The sequence below is a fragment of the Antechinus flavipes genome, chromosome 1, assembly GCF_016432865.1.
Source record: "Antechinus flavipes isolate AdamAnt ecotype Samford, QLD, Australia chromosome 1, AdamAnt_v2, whole genome shotgun sequence".
Lineage (NCBI taxonomy): Eukaryota > Metazoa > Chordata > Mammalia > Dasyuromorphia > Dasyuridae > Antechinus > Antechinus flavipes.
Window position 1 is genome coordinate 244,140,504 of NC_067398.1, and position 11,029 is coordinate 244,151,532.

General features: G+C 37.0%; 1 long non-coding RNA gene across 1 annotated transcript; it reads right to left on the reverse strand.

Moving 5' to 3' along the window:
* Positions 1-7,444: 7,444 nt before the first annotated feature.
* On the reverse strand, positions 7,445-10,433 carry LOC127554176 (uncharacterized). Its single transcript, XR_007951916.1, has 2 exons — positions 9,946-10,433; positions 7,445-9,739 (listed from the first exon to the last, which is right to left on the reverse strand). It is a non-coding gene; the product is annotated as an uncharacterized LOC127554176 (long non-coding RNA).
* Between the last annotated feature and the right edge of the window lie 596 nt (positions 10,434-11,029).

An 11,029-nucleotide genomic window follows, 5' to 3' on the forward strand; every position in this document is an offset into this window, starting at 1 on the left:
GTCTGTCTTAATTCATCAAAGCTATTTCCTTCAAATTCCATGTTAGGGCTTGAAATGAGATGTAGCATCTGGACAGAACATCTGGAAGGTATCTCCTTTCCCTGACATGCCTATATGTTATTAACCCTTAAGAAGAAAGAGGAAGGAATACAGATTGAGGATAAACAGAAATGGAGAAGCAGGATCAAATCTGCCAGAGAAACTAGTTTTCCTTCTTCACATTCATGCTTACCTCAGGCCTGTTTGCCCTAGTCAGAATTTTGATTTTTAGTTGTGTCTAATGAGGCTTCCTGCAGGTGGTGCTCCTCCAATGCGTCTTCCTCCCAATCTTTAGTATCTTAATATACAATTTTGAGCCTATTGCCTTATCTTGGTTCATCTTTTTTTCTTTGATGGGGCTATTCCCCAACAGTTTTAGATTCCCACCTTTTTCTTAGGGTTCTGGATATCCTTTTGCAAGCCCTAAGCCAGATTCTTAATATTTTTTGTGTGTGTCACAGACTCCTTTGACAATCTGATAAAGTCTATGGACCTTTCTCAGAATAATGATTTTAATATATACATAAAATACATAGGATTATAAAGGAAACCAACTGTGATAAAATATAACCATCAAAATATTAAATTAAAATTAAAAGTCCCTCCCATGTTCCAGACAAACTTCAAGTTATAACAACTGAGATTAGGGCTAGGATGGGAAACCTGGGCTTCCAAGAAATGGAGAAGTCTGAATGCTAAAAGGGATGTACCAAGCAATTATCCTGTGCAAGCAGATCCTTCTCCCCCACCTTTGAAAAATGAGAAATATTTCTTCTACCAAGGCCATTAGGTATTTAGATGACTTTGTCACACAAATGAAAAGCAACTATGAAGAGGTTTGGCCATGTTAATATTTAATGCCAAAGTTTGCCCTAATTACCATTGTATCATTAACTACTGAGCTATTTTAATAACAGTAATTCAAATTCCATCTCAGTGTAAAGTGGGAGTGTATATATCTATACACACACATAAATGTATTTGTAGACAATTGGGATTAAGTGACTTGCCAAGGGACACACAATTAGTAACTGTCTGAGATGGGATTTGAATTCCGGTCCTCCTAACTCCATCCACTAGACCACCAGAAAGTTCTCCATATATCTTTATGCTTGGTGCCTTGGCCTTCCTCATCTGTCACCTTGAAATGCATTCATTTTCTACTCCACCACTTCCTGACTTCTCTGTTTCTCATTCTCTCACCAGCTCTTAAATATCAGTTTTACCAAAGATTTTGTCAATGGCCCTCTTTTCTCCATCTTCTGTCTTACTAACTCTTTTGCCTTCAATTTGCCCCTGTGTGCAGATGAATGCCAAATCTCTGTCTTCATCCCCAACTTCTCCTCAGTTTCCTTGACACTCAAAACTCTTTACCATCTGGCTCTAACCTACCTTTTCTTAGTCTTATATTACTCTACTTCCTGTAGGTTACCATCTTGTCCAAAATTTTCTCCACCTGTTCTTTTTCTGATTTCTCCTGTCTCATGCTATCCACTATATCTAGAATGGATTCCATTCCATTCCAGTTCATTCAAAGCTTTCTCTTCCTTCAATCCCTCAAATAAAGTTCCAGTTTAATTAAACAAAGGTTAAGGGCCTGCTATATCCAGGGAGCTATACATAATGTCTGAACAACCGTGTTGATTCTTAATATGTTGCTAGGAGGAAGACTGAAGCACAGAATTGGCAGAGTAAGTAGTGGAATTGAGTGGCCAGCCCTCTTTTCCTTCAAAGAAAAGTATAGAATGCTACCAAGTTAAGCACCTAAATGCCCAGTAGGAGGGATAGTCCAATTCTGCCAGCTAGTTATAAATACCATTTGGCTAAGAGACTAAATTCCATAGTTAAAGAGATTAAAATCTGTTCTTTTCATCTCCCTGTCTCCTAGGAAGAAAGATTCAAGTTAAAAGAATCCCTGGATCTTGCCCTGGAGGGAGAAGACCTGCTTATTATCAGCACTCATGCGGACTTCAGATGTAACTTTCACTTAATAAATTTAGTGCTCAGTATTTTGCATTTAGATGCCTGAAAAGTACTTTGGAGACTGAATTTCATCAAATAAAATCCTTCTCTTTTCTTTCCCTTGGGCTAGATTGCTCTAATCTGCACTAGCTTCTCCTTCCTGAGGATCACACACAATGTAGCTATCTTTGTCTTTCTTGGGCAGATATAAATGATCCCAATTTGGACTAAAAGGGTCTTTATCAGAGTAATGGTGATAGTACCTACAGTGATTACAATGTGGGTGTCAGTTGCAGGTTTTAATGTGGACTTTTGGAGTAGGTTGTATGTCTATCAGCACTTCACTTTTAGGAAAGGTGGCAATGATGTAAGTCATTTGAGAGATAGGGGGAAAGGCAGAATTTGGGGAGGAAATGGGCTGTTTTTACCAGCTCCTGTGAATTTCAGCTACTAAAGTGGCAGAAGTGATTCTAGGTTGAACCTAGACTCTTAAAGGTAATGCCGATGAAGCTCAAGTCCTGAAAGACGCTACCTTTATGAGAAGACTGATTATGGGCCCAATGATAGAAATATATCTGGAAACTTTTTTTTTTTTTTTTTTGGCTAAGGCAATTGGGCTAAGTGACTTGTCCAGGGTCACACAGCTAGGAAGTGTTAAGTGTCTGAGGTCACATTTGAATTCAGGTCCTCCTGACTTCAGGGCTGGTGGTCTATGCACTGCACCACCTAGCTGCCCAATATCTGGAAACTCTTTTTTTTTTTTTTAAATAACTTTTTATTGACAGAACCCATGCCAGGGTAATTTTTTACAGCATTATCCCTTGCACTCACTTCTGTTCCGATTTTTCCCCTCCTTCCTTCCACCCCCTCCCCCAGATGGCAAGCAGTCCTTTACATTTTGAATAGGTTACAGTATATCCTAGATACAATATATGTGTACAGAACCGAACAGTTTTCTTGTTGCACAGGGAGAATTGGATTCAGAAGGTATAAATAACCTGGGAAGAAAAACAAAAATGCTAGCACTTTATATTCATTTCCCAGTGTTCTTTCTTTGGGTGTAGCTGCTTCTGTCCATCCTTGATCAATTGAAACTGAATTAGCTCTCTTTATCTGGAAACTCTTAAAGACCATATAGAGCTTACAATCTTTATCTGTATACAGGGATTAAAGGATCACAGATTTAAAACAGGAAGGGATCTAAAAAGTTAGCTGGACAAAAAAGTGTGAAATCCTGGTTCTGCCACTATCTATGTGACTTGGGGAAGTCATTTAACCTCTCTTAATTTGCTCACCTGGAAAATGTATTTCTCTGGTTCCTTCCATTTCTTGATTAGTGATATTATAAAACTGAGGCCCAGAGAGATTAAGGGTCTAAAGTCATAATGATAAGTAGTAGTTCTGGAATAGACAGACTGAACCTCTGACTCCAAATTCAACTTTCCACCCACTGTACCATCTTTCTAGAATAATAAGTCCTTAAAATATGTCCCCCCTTCCCCTCATTTGTCAGCTCATTGAAATCAAGGACTAGCCCATAAATAATTTTGTATCCCTAGTAGGGTCTTATGCAGAGAAGGTACTTTTTTGAAGGAATGGATCCCAGGAATATTGGTAGTCACCTGTTATACCCTTATATTTATCCTACAGGGTACAGTAGGAATTTCTTTTAAATTATATAGAAATTTTGGACAAAAAATTTCAAATGAACTCATTACTATTTACTATGAACAAATTATAAACTCCATGAGGGGCAGAGAATATGTCTTATTTAATCATTATTTTCTCAAGCTTCCAGCATATTGTTGTGTAGCAGCAGGTGAATGAATAAAATAATAAATGTGTCTTGAACTTCATTAACAAACTGAATCTGGAGCTAGAACTTTTTCAGAATAATAATGACAGTAATCTCTTATATTTGTACAGTGTTTTTAACAAAGCACTTTCATGTAACTAATTTGGTTTCACTAGAATATGATCGACTAAATTTAGAAGGCAGAAGTTCTCCCAAGAAAATTCTTTGATGTAAAGGAGTGAAGTAGAAAGATGCTCTACAGTAGAAAGACTGAAGAATATCCAGTGGGAAAAGTCTAAAGATAAAATGCTTCAAAAGTCATTTTCTGAAGACCTACCTGAGTCTTTTATGAATGAAGATCATCAAAGTAAACCTACAAGATATAAAGGTAACATAGTTCAGAGTCCCAGAAAAGAAGAGAATCAAATGAATGTGTAGAGCATAGAAACAAAGTTGGCCCCCAGCAAAGGGGGAAAGAAGAGAGAAGCCCTCTCTTCAGAGGAGACTTGGAGAGAAAACATTTCTTTTTCCTTCTAGGTACATAAAAGTGCTATAGACCTAACGATTCTCTGAATATGGGAAGTGCTTCAGCCAGATTTCTCACCTTAAGTGAATCAAAGAATCCACAATGGAGTGTTAATGGAGTTATTGGTTCCAAGTGCACAAAAACATACAGTAACAAATCTCCAGCCTGCTTCAGCACTAGGAACACACCATCTCTCTGAGAAATTTCTTAAATATGATAGGTATGGGAAAAGCTTTGGGAGGCACAACAATCTTGTTCAGCACCAAAGAAGCCACAGGATAAAGAAACCCTGTCAAGAGTTCCATTTTTGTTGAGCATCAGAGAATACACACAGGAAAGAAGCCCTACAAATATTCCATATGTGGGAAAGGCTTTAATCAAAGTTTTAAACTTGCTACTCACTAGAGAACTCACACAGAAGAAAAATTGTTTGTGTCTTGTGTAAAGAATTTTAGCTGTAGTTCTAATCTCATTATACACCAATGTATTCACACTGTCTAAATGTAATGACTGTGGGAATTTTTTCTATGTAGTTCTTATTCCATCCATCATCATAAGAACCAATGGGAAGAAAAACATAACAAATATAACTTGACTGGAAGATGCTTCAGTCAGGATGCCTGCCTCATTCAGCATTAGAGAATACACACAGGGGAAAAGCCCTCAAAAAGTACTAATTGTGCCAAGGCATTTGGACATAGATACATCAAAGATGTGATTTCTTCAGTGCAGAAAACCTAGAATTTCTTTATAATTGGGAGGAAGTTCTGTGCAAGAGATTAGAGTTCGTCTACTCAAATACTTTGTCTGGAATCTTATAGTATATTCTTTACCAACAGACCTAAAATTCACTATGGACAATACCTTTACAGTGATTAGTACACTGGTAAGGGCAATAACTATCCACATTCAATCTTCAGTAATCTGCATATGGTTTATCCACAAAAAAAAATGTTTTATCTTGAAGTACATCTGCTTATTACCATCTTCTTGCTTTCCTTTCAGTGTTACTGGTATGTGGTCTATGAAAAAGTACTCCACATCAAACAGAACTAATAAGGTAAATCTGCTGCAGAAACATTAGATAATACATTCAGAAGTTAGAGACCTTTAAATTATCCTCACTACTTTTTCCTTCATGTTCCATGATAATCAGAAGATATGGTAATATAAGATCAGGTAGGCTTTTATGGCATGGATTATCTATGGGTGAGGTGTAACTAGATGGGAACAGAACTGGCAGAAGGTGCAGTGAAGCAAGATGGATATTAAGCTATGTGACCATTTCAGTTCTAAATGTGAACTGACAGCAGCTAAATCACCTGGAGCTACAGATGGATCTGGAGTCATACAGCTGGTTTGCATAAAGGAGAAAATGTATAAAAATTTTTTAAGTATTCAGGAAATCCATTTTAATAAGAGAGATCTCAGGAAAAGATAGCAATAAATTTTCTGCCAGGAAAGGCATTTAGTCTAGATACCAACAGTTTCTATTCCAGAAAAGTTTTTTTCTAAACACATAGTGAAAAAGGAAAATGAATTAGGGAAATGCTGGAGGGATTGTCAAAATATAATAAGGCAGGAATGACCTCCAGTTCACTTTCAGATACTGATAAATTTTTTTTGTCCTGTCTATACAAACAATGGTAATTATTATATTAGCAAATATGAGGGTGACCAAATTGCAATTTAGAACAATTCAGATTTGTTGATGAAAGAAAGTGACTATAGCTATTTTCTCCCAGTTCAGTGAATACAGTCTTATTTGTATCTCCTTCGGCATTTAGCATAGTCCTTTGAATATGGTAGACTCTTAATAAATATTTCTTGAAATTGGAGAAAAGCTTTCTGTATAGTAAAGCCATTTCTATATCCTAAAGGGTGAACCGTAGGAATGCTAATTTTTCATTTGTTGTTTAATTAGTTCCATATTTTAGTATAATCCTAAACAATTTTTTAAAAAATGTTGATGTTTAATCAGTCCCATTTTATTTAATTGTTTAATTAGTTCCATATTTTTTGATAATCCTAAACAATACATTTTTAAAAAATTTTCATTCTTATAAATGTTAGGCAATTAGGTAACGTAGTGGATAGAAAGTCCATTAGGACTAGAAGTTAGGATCCTGCCTTAGACATTAAATATGATCTTACATAAGTCACTTAACCATCTTCAGTCTATTTCCTTATTTGTAAAATGGGGATAATAATGGCATCTACTTTACAGGGTTTATTGTGAAAATCATATGAAATAGATGAAATAATACATTACAAACTTTGGAGTGTTATATAAATGTTGTATCTCTTCTCATTACTATTATGACTCTGTGCTATTAGTGCTTTAGGTAAGCATATGAGAGCTGCAGTTGAAATATTTATTATTTTTGTTTTTCATAAAATAGCCATTTAAAACATTAAATGTTTCATGGCCTCACAGAACTCTGAAATTACCTAGTCTAAACATCTCATTCTGTAGACAAGGACCAAAGAAGTTAAATTACTTTCTTATAGTTATAGAAATAAGTAACTAATTAGTTAATGGCATACTGGAACAAGAACTAGGGTTTCTCCATTCCTTAGGGCCTTTCCCAAACATCATAACTCTTGTCCAGAATTTTAGTGTTAGCTGATCATACAAAAGAACAATGTAAGCAGAAATGATTTTTAAAAAATCAACACTGCTAAGTCAAATGAGCAGAACCAGGAGATCATCATACACTGCAATAACAAAATTATATGCTGATCAATTCTGATGAACGCAGCTCTCTTCAACAATGAGATGATTCAAACCAGTTCCAATTGTTCAGTAATAAAGAGAGGAGTGTGGGAAGTGACTGGTTTACAACATAGCATTTTCACTGTTTTTGTTGCTGTTTGCTTGCATTTTACTTCGCTTCTTTTTTTTTTTTCTTGTGCAGCAGGAATAAATATATATACATATATTGGATTTAACATATTTCTATCATATTTAACATATATTGGACTATTTGCCATCTAGGGAAAGGTGTGGGGGAAAAAGGGGAAAACTGGAACACAGGGTTTTACAAGGCTAATGTTGAAAAACGGTCCACTGTTTTTAAAAATAAAAAGCTTTAATTTAAAAAAAAGAAAAAGAATCAACATTTATTTTTTTAATTTTATTTTTATGAAGAGCCACCTTCTCTTCCTGACCCAGCAATACCCTCCCCATCTCGATCTCCACTCCTTGCAGAAAACAAGAAAACAAATCCCTGTTACAATTATAGTCGAGAAAAACAAATTCCCACATTGGCTATACCATTTTTTCTCACATACACACACATCTCAGTCTGCAGAGATGATCCCTATTCTATGAGTAAGTAGGTAGCATATTTCACCATGAAACTTCTAGAATTGTAATTTGTCATTGTATAAGTCAAATTTTAAAAAATCTACTAATCCCCCAAAATTAAATTACAAAAGCTGAATTAATTTAAAAAGACTTCTAGAATAAATTAACATGATTCGGGCAATTATATCCACCTTGAAGATCATAATTTTAGTCTATTCAAAGTAAACTATGCTTTATCAGAAACACAAAAATTCACAATTAGTTTAAACTAATTAGCTTAAGCTAATTGTAAATCTTAAGGAGCCAAATCAGATGGCTGCTGAATTTAAACAATCTTTAGTATCCAGGAAGACTCCCTTTCAGGATTTCTTAATTACCAAATCCACTCTCTAAACTCACTACTTGCCAAGAAGGGGTTTGCTAATTGGAACCCCTAATATATACGATGCTAAGCAAATCTCTCTTATGAGAGTCTCAGACATTAAAAGGAAAAAAACAAAACAAAACCTAAATTCAAAGCATCCACCAAAATGTTGCCCTAAGAAATACTAGATCTAGGCCTGGGAATTGATCAGAAGAGGAAAGGATCATAGATTCTGGGCCTGAAGGGATCTCAGAGGCTCTCTAGTCCTTAAATGAGAAAACTAGGCCCAGGAATAAATGTGTGTGATATATATTTAGCCAGTCTCCTAAAGAAAAGCATTTCTTTTTATTTGCAAATTCAGTGGGGAAAGGGAATGGAAAACATGTTCTGTTCAATCTTCTATGAAGATATTTAACAAAATTTCATTATGGTAAAATAATTTTAGATCAATTTTAGTTTATCTGTAGGCATATATGCCCAATATGTTCGTCAAATGACTGCTAATCCAGTTTCATTTCATCTCATTCCTTCTATTCTAATAAAAGGAATGCTTTTGACCTATACAAAGTAAATGAGGAGCTCTGGCCATTTACAAAAATTTTCAGAAGAGATATTTCAAAGATTTCCTTCATCCATTCTTATTTCTTTCATGATTAAGAATTTTTCTCTCAAAGAAAATGATAAATGTTGGAGGGGATGTGGGAAAACTGGGACACTAAAGCACTGTTGAAAGAGTTGTGAAATGATCCAATCGTTCTGGAGAGCAATTTGGAACTATACCCAAAGGGCTATAAAATTGCATACCCAATACCACCAAAAATAATACCACTACTGGGTCTGTATTCCAGAGAGATCATAAAAAAGGGAAAAGGACCTACATGTACAAAAATATTTGTATCAGTCTTTTTTGTGGTGACAAAGCAATTGAAAGGATGCCCATCATTTGGGGAATGGGTGAACAAGTTGTGGTATATGAATGCAATAGAATATTAGTGTTCTATAAATGATGAGCAGGCATATTTCAGAAAAAACTTGGACAGATTTACATGAACTGATGCTGAATGAAGTGAAACCAGGACAGCATTTTACACAGGTATATTATATGATGATCAACCATGACAGATTTAGCTCTTTTAGGAATATGAAATAAATAATAGCACAATTTGAAAGAACTTCAGAGATCATCTACTCTTTTACTCATGAGAGTTGAAGCCCTTTGCACAATTTCACTGGAGTCAAAGATCTGGTGGTTTGTGTTTTGTTTCTGTTACTGGTTGTAGGAGGAAAAGATCCAAAGCTTCTTCATTTGTAAAATCTGGGAGTACATTATCAGAGGAGTCGCATGGGGCCCACTATCGAGTGTGGCCCCAACAGGATTAAAGTGTAATAGGAAAATATTTAACAAAAATAAGCAAAATACAAAGTTTCCTAAGTCTCTATACGGCCCTATTTCTATTTGAGTTTGACAGCACTAGGGATGCTTTCAGCTCTAAAAGTCTGAGCCTTTAAGTGTAAGCGTCTCTTTCCACTCTAACACACTGCTCTCTCTTGGATTCCCCCAAACCAAAGTGTATTCGGGATTGGTGTCTGGACAGCAGGCCTCGCTGGAGTCCGGGAGCCCTGCTCCTCGGGCTATTCTCCCAAACTTGAAGTCAAGAACAGGAGCAGAGGGTACGTCTTCTCTCAGCCATGAAATCACCGGTCAACACAGAAAGGCAAGCAAGCTCTACAAGTCGGCAGGACCTCAAGGGTCCGGAAAAATAAAAAAAAGGGGATTGGGGAAAAGGAAGTCAGTAGGCAATCGTCAGGTCCCAAAGGGGAAAATGTTTCACTGAGTAATTGTGGAGCAGGGTGGGGCGGGGTGGGACGGGGGGACAGGGTGGGGCAGGGGGAGAAGGCGGCCTTCCACCGACGAGGGGACAGGGGCGCAGGCCGGGCACCAAACTCACCACGTATTTGTGATCCGGCCCAGGTGTTAGCGCTGCCCAGGGGAAGGAAACATCGTCTATTTTTCTCGCACACACCTTTCCCAATGCTATTTTTGGGGAGCCACTGTCGAGTACACAGCAGAAACGAAGAAGGGTGAGGATGAGGGGCTCAGGAGAACCGCCACAGGTTTGGACAGGAGCGTTGTTCCTCGCCCACGGCGTGCTTCTTCCAGCCAATCAGAGTCTGGAGGCGGAGACCAGATCCCAGCGACCAATCAGAACCTGCTGTGTGAATGAGGGTGGCCCGCGCGCGTGGTTTATCCAGAATAGGTCCAAAGATACTTGTTCTCCGCTTGGTTTTTCCAAAGTTTCTTCATCGGTTGCCAGCATTTTTTTCATAAGTTGAGAACTGTTGGAGGCAAGCTCAGGGATGAGACATGTTTAAGATCAAACCTCCAGGAATCAAGGAAATGGTCAACAGAATTGGAAAGAGGTGTGAAATATGCAGAATTAGGATGTCAACATATACGGTAACAATGCAAAAGAAAAGAACGATACAATCAACTTTATTCTGCAAAAGACCCTAAAGGAGAGATATAAGAATACACCTCCCCTCTTCGCAGAGGTGGGGGATAGTGGATATGGAATACTGCATGAAATGCTAGACTAGATGGCTGTGTTGTTTTCCAACTTCCCTCCCCTTTCTGGAATTTCTATGAGAGAAGTCTGGAAGTGGAAGGAGGCTAATCTAGGAAATTATGTAAAATTAAAAAAAAATCATTAAAACTTAAAAGCACAAACAATATATTGTTGTTTTTTCAGCTGGTTAAATTCCACGCAGAACAAAATGTCAGCAATGAAAAGCAATAAAGCCAGCATACAGAATTAAAGTTGGAAAGTAAACTAAAATTAATGTAGCTTTCATTTTACAGGTGAGACAAATGAAACACTGAGTAGAGAGGTGGCTTGCCCACGGTGACATGGCTACCTGTCAGAATTGTGACTAGAGTTAAAAGTTCTTGACTCTGCAGATCAAAACAATTTCCATTATTCTTAAACCCTGGTTCTGTTTAATGCTGATTATTAGATTCCATTTCATAGGTTA